Below are 15229 nucleotides of genomic sequence, written 5' to 3'. Positions count from 1 at the left end.
TGGCCTGATTTACTCAATAATTACTCCTTTATTATAAATAATAGAAAAAAATGGTTCAGGACTTTTCGACTCAGTTTTACTCCTTCTACCTGCCTACGAGAGATTGTACGGCAATTCTGGGACACCCTGTATATATATATATATTGAAGAAGATATTGTAATGAAAAATGAATATATATATATACAGTTTTCATTACAATATCTTCTTTTGTCAATATTCTTTACTTCTGGATATTGTAGTTATTTCAAAACGTCAATAACCGTCATTTCTTCTACTCTCTCATCTGTCTTCTATCATCGGAAAGTCTCCTGGTGGTCCCGAGAGACATGTAGTCTCAATATAAGCGAGTTGGTGTTAGGGTTCGATATTTACTCGCTGATGAATAGAGAGCGCGCGAGTAAGTTTAAGAAAGAAAGAGAAAGAAAAAGAGAGAGAGAGAGAGAGATAGATAAAAAAAGAAGAAGAGCAGAAGATGCCTCATTGATGCGTTATGTATGTAGTTCTATCCGTCAAACAGAGTGAAAGAGCACATTACACGTGTCTTGGTTATTTTTAATCCGTAGACGAGACATGTACACACGTATAAGCATCCCTGCTTCTCCTCGCTGGCCCTCTTTGCAACCCTGAGTATTAAAGTTACATATCTGCGCTACCTAGTCAAATTTTTCGTCTCGGTGATCGGCGACGAACACCAGACGATAGTGGTTAAAAATATCGTGGCTACTTCCCCGTAATTTCCGTACAGCCTGATCGGTACTCCGAATTTACGGCATAACTCGATTTACTTCTGCTCTCCCCTCTCTCTTCCTCAATCGAAACAGTGTAATCGTTGTAACAACGTTAAAACAAGCAGTTTATGTGTGTGTATGTGTATGTGTGTGTGTGTGTGCGCGCATGATAGAACGCAATTTACCGGCATCGTTCATTTTTTTTGTGCATTAAGCACGAATAGACGCATTATTTTCTCAATTACGTTAATAGCTGATTAAATTCTTGAGCACTGCATTCTTCAAATGAAACAATTAATTGCGAGGATAAAATCGATGTTTGGCGGCTTCAGAAAGTTGTCTTTGTTCGCAATTGTTCTTTATTTTTAAACTCATTAAAAAAGTTTTAATTGAAAAACAGGTTTATATATTTTTTTTTTTTTCTGACACTGAATAATAAATGAAAACTTCTCACAAAGGAGAAAAGTTAAGACGCCTTTCGCGTTCATAAAAGTGTGTGCGCGATTGTGTGTTGAATCAAGACATTTTAAAGTCCACTCAGAAACACGCTGAAATATTTGCCGATATGATAAGTCACGTTGTTTTAGAATAAAAAAAATTGGTTAAAACACCTAGTGTATATTATCAACGCGCGTGTGAGAAACTTCTCGTCTTTCCTTTCGTGACGACTGAAAACTTTGTGTCTCGTGCGAAACACGCACATTCTACAGGAGGTGTATGTAGAAACGCGACGCATTAATTATTGTTAGAAACGTTTCACATTTCACCTTGACCTTTCGTTACGAACTGATATCGAAGTCATCGCTTCATAGGATATTTAATATCCAATAAGAGTACAAAAAACACACACGTACACTTTACATCGGAGTTCGCTCATCTTTTGAACGAGAAAACGGGAATATACAATGTGTGTCCGGTGAAACTCTATCGAATACGTTCATTTAGATCGAATAATTTCGTATTTGCGAAAAATCGCGCATGCGATATAATTTTCGGAACATACTGTACACGATTCTTCGTGAGTTTAAATCAATATCCGAAAGCAGGATTCTCTCTCTTTCTCTCTCTCTCTCGCGTTTTCATAGCTCGGCACGCTTCCGCTTTCTCAGGGGTTAATGGACGTAGCTTAATACGTTCAGTCACGGATGACAAACTTGCTAATGAGCTCTAGTTGTTAGCGCAGTTACAACGTGTTAGATACTACGTTTAAAAGAATTTAACACGCGCGCGTTTTTCTTCTTCCTTTATTCGTCGATGTGATATTATTGTTGCGCATATATTGTCATATAACGTATCGCTTGTTCGACCGCGAAGGCCATGACAAATCGGCGCGTTGCTCTTGTCACACGAATTTGCAAAAAGTTAGACTCAATTTCCAGCACTATGTAAAGACACAGGGAAAAGTTTTTTTTAATTTGTTCGCTTTTACGTAAAATTTTATATAGTTTACATCGTTATTTTTATACTCCGATGTATCTAAGTTAGGCCGAAAGGGTCAAAAACTCGATGCGGCTTCAGAGTTCGCGCTACGAATCAAACCGCTACGGTGGCAAAATTCGCTCGGATCAAGGCAACATGGTCTAATTGGCTCGCTATTTTGATCCGGTTACTAATAATATCGTCTATTTTGTCGTCCGCCTAGCCCGACTTCTCGGAGAGAGACCTTAATCGAAGTTAATACCCGCGAAGGCCGACGTAAAACTTCAATTTCGAACGAAACACTGAATAATTGATCGGCGAATGAATCGATCACGCGCCCGGCCGAAGATGAAGAAGCCAGCCGAGCCACCCTCCGAGCCACGCTCGTCTCGTGCTTTAACAAAAATTACATCCGCGTCTATAAATTGCCGCGACCCGTCACTAAATTATTATTGCATCTCCATTGCGGAGGTTTCTCATATATACAGGATGTATCTCGTTTTCAGCGGATCGAACGTTCCCGATGACGGATTTCCTCGAGCGAGCGACGAAAATTCCTGAATGCTGAAATATCGAGAGACTCTAATAGTTATCGATCCGTAATCCGATCGAAAAACGAAATTTCCCGGCAGAGTTAAGCGAGACAAGTTCAAGCGGACTTTGCTATAGATGTATGACAAAAAAACTTGGTTTAAAAACAAATCTCCTCCGAACGGTAATATCTGCCGTTTAAGTATTGAGAATTCGATAACATCGCAGATGTCTATCGGTGTTTTTTTTTTCTTTTTTTTTTNTTTTTTTTTTTTTTTTTTTTTTCCCGCACCAAATTCATCATCTTTATCGTCCGGACATTTTTGCATACACAACGGAGACGATGGGAGAGAGGAAGGATTAAGCGATAAAGTGCATTTGATAGATGATGAGTCCCAAGACCGATCGCTCAATTTGCGCCGGTTTTCCTGCACGCCGCTTGATTGTGTTTACACTTTGCCTTCGTAATCTGATATATCGCGCACATTGAATAAAATACAATGTACTTAACCCGAATCAATTAGCTCTTCGGCTAACACATTCTGGCAGATTCATCCGATAAGTTCTCCAACAGTTGCGGGGTGTGTGTACGGTCCGCGCGCGTTTCGTCGATCGATCATCGTCTCGCCGCACGATTGATCACCTTCCGAATTTGCAAGAACAAATTTTCCTGCAAATTAATTCTTAAAAATGTATGGAATACTTCATACACCAAATTTTCTCATGTAAATGTTTTATACTCCAGAAAATGGAAAAAAAAGCGATAAGATGCAGTTCAATAATAAAGCGGCATGTTGTACGAGTTGCACATGAAAAAAATTCATTTTTAATCATCCGATCATTTAAATTCATGAAACAAAATGAACAAATAAATTTTTTTCGCAGACAGTGCAGAATATAATTTAAAATGCAAAAATTTGTTAATTTTTGCCGTTAAGATACAAAATGTTTTTTTTGGAGGAATAATCGTACACGTGTGCACAGTTTTCCAACTATTCTCATTTATCGAGCAAATCTCGATTGTATCTCTCTCTCTCTCTGTTTTCGATTGTCGTATATAATCTATAATTTTTTTATTTTTCTCACCGTCAAAACTCTCGCTTATCCGATTTGCGATCTTTCTTCTTGCTCGCACACGCGCGCGTCTCGGTTTCACCTCGAAATTACGTATACCCTGCGCTCTAAATTCTTCAGGCGTTCCCGGCCGTCTCCGAAAATAGAAATTAATTTCACGCAATGCGTGCATGTCGCCACGAGAGCCTGTCTAAATATCACTCAGCTATATCATATCCGGAACGTTTCTTTCTTGCTGTATTTTTTTTTTTGTTCCTCTTCCGTCTTTCATTTTTTTTTCGTTCTTCTGTTTCGCGGCGCACAATTATCGCCAGCTTTTCTTGCTGCTATCGGCAAAGTGGTGCGAAGCACACGCTCAATGTATGTGTGCATACGTATTTTTTTCGTCGCTGCTGGAAACTCTGAAAAGCTCTGATAATTCACCTCGTTCGTAAGTTATTCTCGGCCGGGCTTTTTTCGCGTTATTGTACCGATACACATGCGCATGTAATCTAATTTAACATGTAAATAGGTGAGGTTATTTATATCTTTTACTTTTTACACATCATCGCTGGATGCGTGTAAAAATAGGGAAGAACCGATGCTGCCGCTCTCGCAGGATATCGTGTTAAAACAAGTTGACTTGCGCTGCGGTTACTTGTCGCGTACTTGGCGCACCGATTAAAAAGTATCCCGCGCTCTCGCAAAGAGAGCGCGTTGGACAGAAAAGATTACGAGGAGCTGAGAGGCGCGATAAAGATACGTGTAATAATGCGCGCGGTGTTCACATCTGTCACGCTTATCGATGTATGACTACTAGAATAGCAATTAAAAAAATTCAAAAACACTCAAAAAGCGCGTCAAGAACATTGCGTACTTTTATCTTATTTTTCTTATGTTTCTTTGTTCAGAATAGTTTTAGTAATCTCAAATCTCTGTTTACAAACAAAACAATGGAACTTGACGTGTTCGACAAATGCCCGGTGTGATACTGTAAATACGTTTTTTTTCTTTCTTCTGTTTTCTTCGATCTATCAACAATTCAAGATACTAGATGTTTTGTCGTATAGTGAAACGTTATTTTTAGTCTCAATATATGACATTTGACTTTTCCCTCGGTTCAAGCAACATTTCTTTCGTTGCTCGAGGCCCTTCTTCTCGTTTCCACACGGAGCTTTTCTTCCTACATCCACATTGCTCCGCGTGATCTGCAAATGTGTTTCGGTAAATTTAGCCGCTCCAATGGAGGAGGGGCATATAGCGCGAAGATATGCTTTTGACATCGTCCGTGATGTATGGTCCTCATATGCGTGAGATGAGAAGCGGTTCTCTCCCGCATCAGAGAAAGAGAAGAGATGGAAGTGAAGAGGAGACGGCTCAAGGCTAAATTGCATTGTTTTTTTTTTTTCTCCCCCCGTATGTACATAAATATTATTTTATTAATGCGCGCGTGTCTCGGCTCGCGAGTAAAAGTACTGATTATACGATGGCGCGCGCGGGAGAGATTTTCGAACAAATATTACCGCCATTAGAGCTGTTGTTGGAACGGTGATAACAATGCGAACAAAAAAACGCTTCCTTTCGCGCAAATATTTTTATTCGACATAATGCAAATATTGCGTGGGAGTGTCGGTATCCGCGACACTTTAAATAACTTTTATCGTCGTCGAAAAGTTTCGGGGGAGAAAGGGGAAAGAGAGAGGGAGGGGAGTGATGAATCTCGCGCGATGAAATATTCAATTTTGTATGGACTTTATAATATACTATAGAGGCGAGAATTTCGCGCGATGTTATAATGAAATGAATTAAACAAAGAGTAAAATTTTGTGTGCGCGCGCGCTTCATTATTCTCTCTCTCTCTCTCTCTCTCTCTTGGTTTTATATAAATTAAAATTTTTCCACGTGCTCATTGCAATTCCACAAGCGCCAGCCACGTTAAATTGATCGAGACAGATTTGCATTCGCGTACAACTGTCGTTGTGGATTATAATGAGATCGAAGTGTATACTCCCCGCGCGTTGTCTTTGTCAAGCCACGAGCCGCGTCGTGTCAATGCATATTGCATTTTCTGCCGTTATATTGACATGACCTTTTAAAGGATTAATCGATATGGTCGCCTCGCGCAATAAGGTGTTCCGTCGATGAGAAAACAAGGACCGCCGCGCGCGAACGCCGGCGTCGCTCTCGATAGGAATTATCGTAGAATCAGGTCGCGACTATTATTTATCCTCTTTCCACCGTCGGGATTCAGGTCAATCGATCCGATATCTGTTACATACTTACATCGTTAACACTGCGTCGTTGCTTTCTAGAAAGCCGGGGACACACGCTTTGTCGCTTAAATCCCGCTATGAATGGCGCCTATTTTAATACATTTAAGTGTGACTTTCGACGCCTCGCGTTTCTATTGAGCCGAACCGCGGTTCTGTGCATAGCGTATTGAATTCCGCCGAGTGACACTGGGACACACCACTGGGAGAGATATAACGACTTGGCATCTCTCATCCGAGAAATACTCGGTGATAACGCAAATAAAAAAAAAAAATTGAAGAAATTGTTTTTGAACTTGCAACATTGAATTTGCGTGATATGAAAAGTTTCGAGAAAAATCAGCGATTGAGAATCGGGCGGTCAACGTCAACCGAAACATTCGTCTCTTCCTTACATAATTTCGCCGCCACCGACACGCGACGCGATTGCGCGGTGAGACAATAATGTTCACCTCAATTATTTTTCCGCGATGAATGGTTATGCCGTTGGCGGTCAGGGTCGCGTCAATTGCCGCGCGTGGACATTCGGCGTCTTCTTTCAAAAATGCTACGTGCAGTGCCACGCGCGACAGGGAAGTTGGTTAAAATTAAGCATACCGACATATTCGCTGTTATAAAGCAAATGCTGCTAAAACATAACTTGTGTAAAAAAAAAATATATATATATATATATATACATATATACACTTAATTGCGTTCCCAGAATTGCATTCACACAATTGACGTACCTAAGCGCAAGTTTCGTTACATAACTCGTGTGATAAGATAACAAGGAAACATCGTTGTAGACGTATTTTTATCTTTCTAAATGTTTATTTTATTCAGTATATACAAAACTTGCTGAGATATTTTTAAACGGATATATAATCATTTTGATTTATTTTTTTGTCAGAAATACAAATTTTAGAAGACAGAAATGCGATACCCCTCGTGAGACTCTCTTTCTCAGTTTCTGAACACCCCGACAAAACAGAACCCGTGCGGGTTTATGAATCCGGCAGATATACGCACATTCATTGCGCGGCGCGCAATTTCACCGCCAACGATTATTACAAAGTATGCCTCAGCATCTTCACGTTTGCCTCGCGGAAAAGAGTACGTTCGCGTGTATACGATTGCCCGCACGCGAGCCATGATAAGCGGTTCATTTGCATTTCCCGGAGCAAATAACGCTGATTCATTTTCAAAGTGGGATTTCTCTTCTCGGTTTTTCTTTCCACAGTCCGCGATATTGCGGACTAACGACGAAATATCGACGTCGAGGCTGGCATCAATATCGAAAAGACACCCATGAGCGTCGACAATACCGAATGATATACAATCATCGCTGAGGAGATAAAAAATTCATTTTTAATATGTGAAATATTCATTTTCAGAGCGATATCGCGCGGAAGTCGAATGAGTAAAAAATTTGAAATTAAAAAAACATTAAATATATTCGAAGAAAAAATGTCGATATATCAACCTACCTCGTGTAGAAAAATATGTGTAATAAGAGTAAATCACGCCCTTTTTTTTTTTTTTAATAAGTAATTTTTTTTAATATGTAACGTCTTTCTAAAACATATATATGTTCAAAAATGAAGAAAATTAGAAATGATAAAGATAAAAAAATTTAGAAATGATATTTCTGCATCTTTTGTGAGTAGTATACAAGCTTTGCAGTGTCAAATTGATACCGTACTTATATAAATTGTGACAAATTTTCGACACCTAAAAGTCAATATTGAAACGACAATGGTCACTGGGGATTTACAAACGGTGTAATTTCAGCGAGTTCGATCGCACAATGTTCTCGAAGATGTGGCGCGCGTCAATGTGTTTTTTTTTTGTCACGGAAAAACACCAGGGAATCAGTTTTCGCGTGACGGAGAAAGAAAGAGAGAATTCAAGCCGAAATTATAGAGGCGGGGAGACGGAGGGAAGTGGGGAGTGCTTGCAAATCCCTTCGTTGATGGATACCATTACCGCGCGTCGAGAGCAAAAGCGCGTTTCACGCGCGCACGTCAACGTCTTACAAACAGACGTGCTCGTTTGTCGATCTCGGGCAATTGACGTCAGATCGTGTCTTACGCCAGTCGAGTTTACATGACAATTATTTTATCACGTTATCAGGGCATGGTTGCCATATCTTGATATCTTGAAGCTTTTATCGGTTGTTCGTTCAGACGAGAGCAAAATAAGGTCGTTTTTATATATCGTCATTTGTCTGCACTCTATTCCTAGAGCGCAGTGCTCGCGCGCGCGCGCGCGCATATTATCTATACCTATAACATATAAATGCTGTAAATCGGATCTCGAGATTCGTAGAGATATTGCGGACGTGATCGCGGACCTCTCGGATTGTGATCGTTCGCACGTGAGAAAGACAGAGAGAAAGTTCAATTATTACATATCTACATACTTGTGTGCCAGAACGAGTTACGTGTATGTAGATGTTTGATAGACCGCGCGTAATCGTTTTACGTTTAGTTAACAATCCGCGTGCAGGTCTCTCAATTCTTGACCGTTTCGACCGATAATTCAAGCGTTTCTAATGATTATTACTGACAAAACGCGTGTGGAGTTGTTTATTGGAGTTATTTACTGCGCTGAGGACCGACGCAATTTTACTGGGAGAATAAAAAACGAAAAAACAGGTAAACATATTGCCGTTTGATAAATTGAGATTGCAGAAAGAATCATACGTTAGTATAGCGTGACGGTAACATTCGGTTTATGGGGCGAAAAAAAAAAAAAAAAAAAAACAAAACGAAAAAGAGAAAGAGAGATAGAGATACTGTGAAAAATACGTATGTGGAAAATTGTGATTCGTAACTTGAAATCGAGGATCAGATGTCAGTGAAAAACGAGATAGATACTTTATAAAAGTGTAAAATTTATGTCCACTCGCGAACAGAACTCTTTTTTTTTCTCGATAACTCTCGAAACGCGCCGCCAACAACGAGATGACAGACAATCCCGTTTCGAGTTTTGTATTTTTGAATTTTTTTCTTTTTTTTTTTTTTTTGCACGCGCGATTTTAGTTTATTGTAAAACAAAATTATCGGATTTCAATCGCCGTACATTAAATGAGAATTATTTGTTGATATATCACGGCGGTTATCATTTATCAATGCTGTTTGTGCAATGCCTGCTTTGTTTTGTAATACATTTTCACAAAAAGTTCGACGCGCATATACACACATTCACGTTTCTATTCATTTCCCATCGCTAAAACATCATCGTTAAATAAACATTTTTCCCCCCCCTTTGCGATTCTTTCTCCGACGCTCTGTTTTGTATATCTCTGTATGCAAATTAGAAATATTCTGACCTAATTTCGGCGTTGCAGTAGTGCAGGTCAACGCGCATAGATCAGTAGTGTAGATCGATGACTGGTGTTCTATCCGAACAACTTGTACAACCCTCTCACTCTCTGTGAAGTACTCTCGCGTCGTCACGACGCCTCGTTATTTTCCTCAATAATAAACAAAATGCATCTAATAATAACATGCAGCAACATGTAAATAATAACAAAACGCAGTTATATCTTGCTCGTTAATTAACAATTCTAGACACATTTATCGGTTCATTATTATATTTTAATTAATGCAATCGAGATTGCGGCATGACGAAACAAATTGAATCAACACATACATAATTATAAACGTTACGCGACGACGAAGAATGATCTTTGTTCAACGATCGAAATAGATCGCTGTAAAGATCGGATTCTTGAGTAGAACACGCGACAAGAGACGCGCGAACAGACGTCAGTGCTTACGTTGAGACTTAATTACCGAGTCAATTATCTATCTAGTATGACGGCGCGGCAAGCGATTTACGCCGATATCTCCCGGAATGCGGCAAGAGATCTCGCGCAAAGAGTACAATCTCACGACGCAATATCAGTTTTGGCAAATAAATTATTAACGCGATGAGCGTGAAACCGTCGAGAGTGTTTTTACGCTTTTATACGCTTCGTTTCGCATCGCAAATTTTTCCTGATAAATAGCCGCGGCGCGCACGCAGTGACGCTTAATTAATTAATATTAATCGCGCGCCGTCGACACAACTCTCGCGCCTCTCCCATGACCCATAAACACACTTTCAAATCTTTAGTGAGTAATCGACATTTCGACGTAACCATTGTTGCGAGGTGTTGTTTTTCAGCTTCGCGCGAAACAAAAAAAAAAAAAATAATAATTGAAATAAAAAGAAAAAACGACTATCGCGACGACGTGATCGCGAGTCTTTACAGATTAGCGAATCACGTGCGGAGATATATGTTTGTTAAGATATAGTCATAAGCGCAACCGTATTCCCGGAGTTTATGGTCGCAATTAGTCACGGGAAATGAATGCCGATGACGATTCATGGCCGGACAGGTTGTGACGTAAGAGCAAAGATTAAAGCGCATAGTAGTCGAGTGTAATTCCATGAAATGTCAAAACTACATCTATCTAAATATACGTGCAAGAACACAGATGCGAATGAACATATATAGATAAGTCAAACCTGTCTTTTCCGAAACAAAACGCACAGCTATTATGCATTTATCGAGGAAGAGACGAGTGGATAAACACGAGACAAAAAAATTCTATCTACAGATAATGAGTTCGAACCGAATTAGATTTTAAATTACGAATCAAAATTGAGTTGTTTTTATTAAACAGAAGTATTTTTTTTTTTTTGCCTCGCGACTACTAGAAGACTAAATATCATACGTATGTATGTGTGTGCAGAAACACTTACAATGTGTGTTAATGCAACTTTAAACAATCGAGGTTTGCACTGTATCAAATCAATAATTCAGTTTGTCAAGTACCAAACCGCGGAGATTGTAATCAGCAATTTTGGTCTCTTTAGTGTGTTCCGATAACTGACATATGTGTGTCTCGATAAATAAATACGAACCGAGCGATAAACCACGCAAGTGTTGGACTTTATTTTTTATCCCAATGTGTAAACTTTGATACTGTAATTTAATTAAAGTCGCATTATATCCAATTATACTATTATCGCATCGCTTATCTTAGGCAACAGTAGAGAAACGTATGTCTCTTTTATCGCGAATTATCAGTTGCAATTTCTTTTTCTGTTACGATTAATAAAGAATTAAACAAGTACGTCGACTTGTAGGTGACGGTCGTGTGTACACGAGAAGACAAAAATAATTTCTATTATCTTCCATTTAAAGTCCCTTGGAAATTTCTTTGATATTCCGATATATATATATATATATATATATGTATATTCACCAATTATATTTATGTAACTAAAATACCTCTAAGTATGTCGTCCGTTTTCAACCGAATGATTTATAGACTAGATAAACACACAACACCTGTTTGTTACGTGTTGCATTATTAAAACTAAAGAACGGGAATTCTGGGACACCCTGTACAAATGGCGCACGAATGGGTGCGCCAGTCGAGAGAGTTAGAGCGCGCGCACGAAGACAGCGGCGCTATTTTTAATCACGAGCGAGCCTGCTAAATGGAATTACTTTGTCTTTTGCCGTTCTGCAAAATGCATCCCCTCGGCGCGTTAATACGCGCATAAAAACCCGACGACATTTTTACGCGAATTTACGAGATCTCGAAATATTCGCGCCGAGAGATATCGAACAACCGTCCAATCTTGTAATTCGCTTCGCCGATTTGTAAGAATTATTGGAAAGTTTTTTATTTCGCGCGATAAAAATGTGAATCCACACACACACACGTGACCCACGTGTTGAATATTGTTTTGTTAAATGTCTTCGAGTACACTTTCTTTGTACCGATGTGTTTGTTATATCAATATTGTTTCGTTTAAATAATTATCTTTACAATTTTAACAACTTCGGAAAAATAAAACGAATGAATTTCAGCGTTCGATTTATGCGTAATTTTTTATTGCACTTTTTTCCGCTTCTTTCGCGTGACTCGGGAAAGTTTTGAAATCGCGACTAGAGAAATTTTCAAATTAATTTCGAATTGTATAAAGATCTTGACGCGCGTGTTTTTAAGCGTGTCTAAATTAATTTTTGAATATTTTTAGATTGTTTTCCGTTGCTTAATATAGATTACTTTAGGAGAAAACAAAAAAAAAAAAACTTGTTTGAACATTCTCTGTTCCGCAGTTCATGGACCAAGCATTCGAAATTCGGTGAAGGTCTGCTTAATCCGTCAGATTAAGCGAGTTTTGGGACTACGTGATCTTCGATCAGACTGCCGAGTGTGTGACGTAATGACCTAATTAAGATTTAAGCGACATTTCTAAAAGGACTGATTTGAATTTCCTTGATGTAACACGTTTGCTGATAATTCCTTTTGATTTTGATCTTCGCGAATAGTAAATTTATTTCATACACGTATAAGTTTGTCTTTTCTCTCATTCTAAAATACGTAAAGTGAGTCACCAAAGTCACTCGATTTGTGCGTACATTCACACTTTGCGGTACGTGACGTCGATAGACGCAATCGAAATATCTCTGAGGAGGAGTCACTACGGACAGAGAAATCAGAGGTTAAAGAGATATTGAGTTTTGCCTCTGGACACCTCGATTTTTCTCGTTTTGATCTTCCTACTTCTCTCTTTGTCTCACGTTCTCGATAAAACTGCTGTTTCTAAGAAAGCTTATGTGATTACGAAAGCAATCATCATATCTGGAAAAACCAACAATAAAAAAAACAAAAAAAAACGGACGAAGGAAACGAATCTTTTCGAAACGACTCCGTGAACAACGACGTCGTGTGATCGACTAACGATTAAGGATACTTTACTTTTCTTTCGCGATCTCTTAAATCTTTATTTCCTCTTTCTCTTTCTTTACGAGTCAAATCAGGAAACGACAAAAAAACACCTAGATTGGCCGTCAGACATCGCCGATCATGTCGTCGTTTGCGAGGATCCCCATTTCTTCGGATAATGATCAAGCTCGCGTATATATATAGTCGCAATCTCTCTCTCGTTCCTCGACTACTTTTTTCCGTAGCTTTATCCCGAGAGATTTATATATATAAAAAAAAAAAAAAGAAAAAAAAAAATTGTCAAGATAGGTATTCGATCTTCCGACGTCTTTTCGCACCGCGCTTTTCGTTTCTGCAACAAACAGCGAAATTTCACGAAAACAAAACAGCGGCGACTTTGTCAGTGTTTTCCACGAAAGAGAGTGACTCACGCCACATCACACGGTTTTGGGGTTGGTAAAACAATTTTCCGCAACGCCACACACCGCACACCAAATTTTCCGACAGATCCACAAACACCGCAAGATCCGTTCGGTAGTACATACGCGAGAGCGGAATACTTTCGACGAGTTTCGATCTCTCTCTCTCTCTCTCTTTTCCTCTTTTGACTCGCGCGAAAGAGGCGCGCCCGGTGCGTGGTGTATTACCGGCGATTACGTTACACGTGCGAGCGTGGTGGGACACCACCGGGAGAGTCTGCAGCAACACAACAGAGAGGTGAGGAAGGGAATGTGTCTACTACTCTCTTGCTTCTCGGCTGACACGCGTGCGTTGACCAGCGCGATGATGCGTCGACACAGTTCCGCCGGGAGATGATTCGTGCGGGAAAAAGAAAACGACAGAGGGGGAGAAAACAAGACAGAGAAAAAGAGATGAAAGAGGAAAAAAAAACAAGGGTGACGCGGATAAACGTTTGCTGGAAAATAGATGAGTAAATTGTTAAATTTACGTCAAGTCTCACCGCGAATTTTCGTCGCACAAAGTTTTCTCGCAAAATAATTTCAACGATATTTCCCGATTCTCTTTGACGCATATTTTTTTTTTTTTTTTTTTTTTTTTAAAAGAAAGATTTTAATAAAAATTCCATTGTAACGTGCATTTTAAGCACAAAATACCGTTGTAACGCAAAAAGGCAAAACGCGTATCTCATGCGTGTGCTGAAAACGAGAAGCCGCTTTCTATAATAGCGCCCGATGTCGGTCGATGGCTCCCTTCCAGAGTCGATACGCGCGTATACGTTCCTGCGTGCGTCAGCTTGGCGGCTGATCATGCGACACGACGGAAGTGTTCCGACGGACGGCATCTCCAGTCCCACGTGAAATGGAATGGTAGAAAGATCGGGTCAGACACGACGAGATACAGTGTTACGCGTAACATACACAAGCAGCAAACGACGCGACGTGTATGGCCCCGCGACGCGCGCTCGTGTGTGCGGTTCGATATAACTCGGTAAGCGCGATCAATAGCAAGGACCAGTCTCGCCTAATGAAATATGAAAATAGTATCTACATAATAGATAAGTTAATAAAGAAGAGAGGAAAAACTAGATAATAATAGTGGAACGAGTGAATCACCAAAATATAGCGACCGGTAAGTGCTGCGTGACGTTTCAGTCGTGCGTGACAAGTAAATGGATGTCACATATACAATTCGACCTACGCGCGCGCGCGCGCGCGGATACGCGATCCGTACACTCGCGTTATCTAACTTTTCTCTGTGTTCCTCCTCTTTTTACACTAAGCAAATTAAGTGAAGTGATAATCCCAGTGAATTACGTCTATAATCTCCGTGCCTTGATCTAATGAAATTTTGCCTCGAGAAGCGGATTATTTCGGACACATCTAAAGGATAAGTCCGTTTACTTTTTTTTTTATTTTTTATTTATTTTTTTATTTTTTTTTTTTTTTTGGCGCGATTTTATTATATCGCAAAATAATATTTTCGCGCCTATGTGCTATTTTTTGTTATAGTTTGTTTCTCTTTGCCTCGTTGTACGTCGGCGCCATGTTGTATTTTATTACCTATTTCTTATACTTGGTTTCGTATTTCATCGCTTCTACACGGCTGCTAGGCAATTTTCAACATCTTGGCGTTTCGCCGAAGATCTCGATTAGTGACGTGATATTGTTAACGAAGAATATCCTTCGCGCGCGCGGGTGAAGAGATTATTACGAAAATATTCGTTGCTAGTTCAGGCCAACGGGTGTGTGTTGTTTATGCGCGCGTGTATGTGAATAATGAAAGTTGCAATTTTGCGCGCTGTGCATATGCGCGCGTTATAATGAAATACATCAACCTCCGTACCGACATATTCACGCGTGCACACGGTGGCTAAACAAGCCAGAAAAATCTACAAACGCGTTCGAGCAGCTTCGGTGTTTTCGCGAGATGACGTCATATGTAGCATGTGGAAAACTCTCTTACACAAATATATCCGAAGCTCCACTTTTAATGAGTTCACCCACACAGACGATGGACCGACAAACTCGATTTCGTTCGCAATACAGG

The 15229-nt window shown here is 39.7% G+C and overlaps 1 protein-coding gene across 14 annotated transcripts in view; it reads left to right on the top strand.

The window, feature by feature from the left end:
* Positions 1–15229, top strand: part of LOC109857545 (plasma membrane calcium-transporting ATPase 2) — a 66236-nt gene that overhangs the window by 6909 nt on the left and 44098 nt on the right. The window contains exon 1 of one of the 14 annotated variants that reach the window (XM_020433954.1): positions 8532–8641. The exons of 12 other annotated variants lie outside the window; for them this stretch is intronic. The gene's annotated coding sequence lies outside the window, so the exon portion shown is untranslated. Of the gene's footprint in view, positions 1–8531; positions 8642–14066; positions 14312–15229 lie in introns of those variants that run through there. One more of the 14 variants, XM_020433951.1, reaches the window with a different exon arrangement.

This window comes from Pseudomyrmex gracilis, unplaced genomic scaffold (genome assembly GCF_002006095.1).
Source record: "Pseudomyrmex gracilis isolate BER0280 unplaced genomic scaffold, ASM200609v1 scaffold_163, whole genome shotgun sequence".
In the NCBI taxonomy this organism is placed as follows: Eukaryota; Metazoa; Arthropoda; class Insecta; order Hymenoptera; family Formicidae; genus Pseudomyrmex; species Pseudomyrmex gracilis.
Note: the sequence above shows the minus strand (reverse complement) of the source record. Positions and strands in the feature narration are given on the sequence as shown.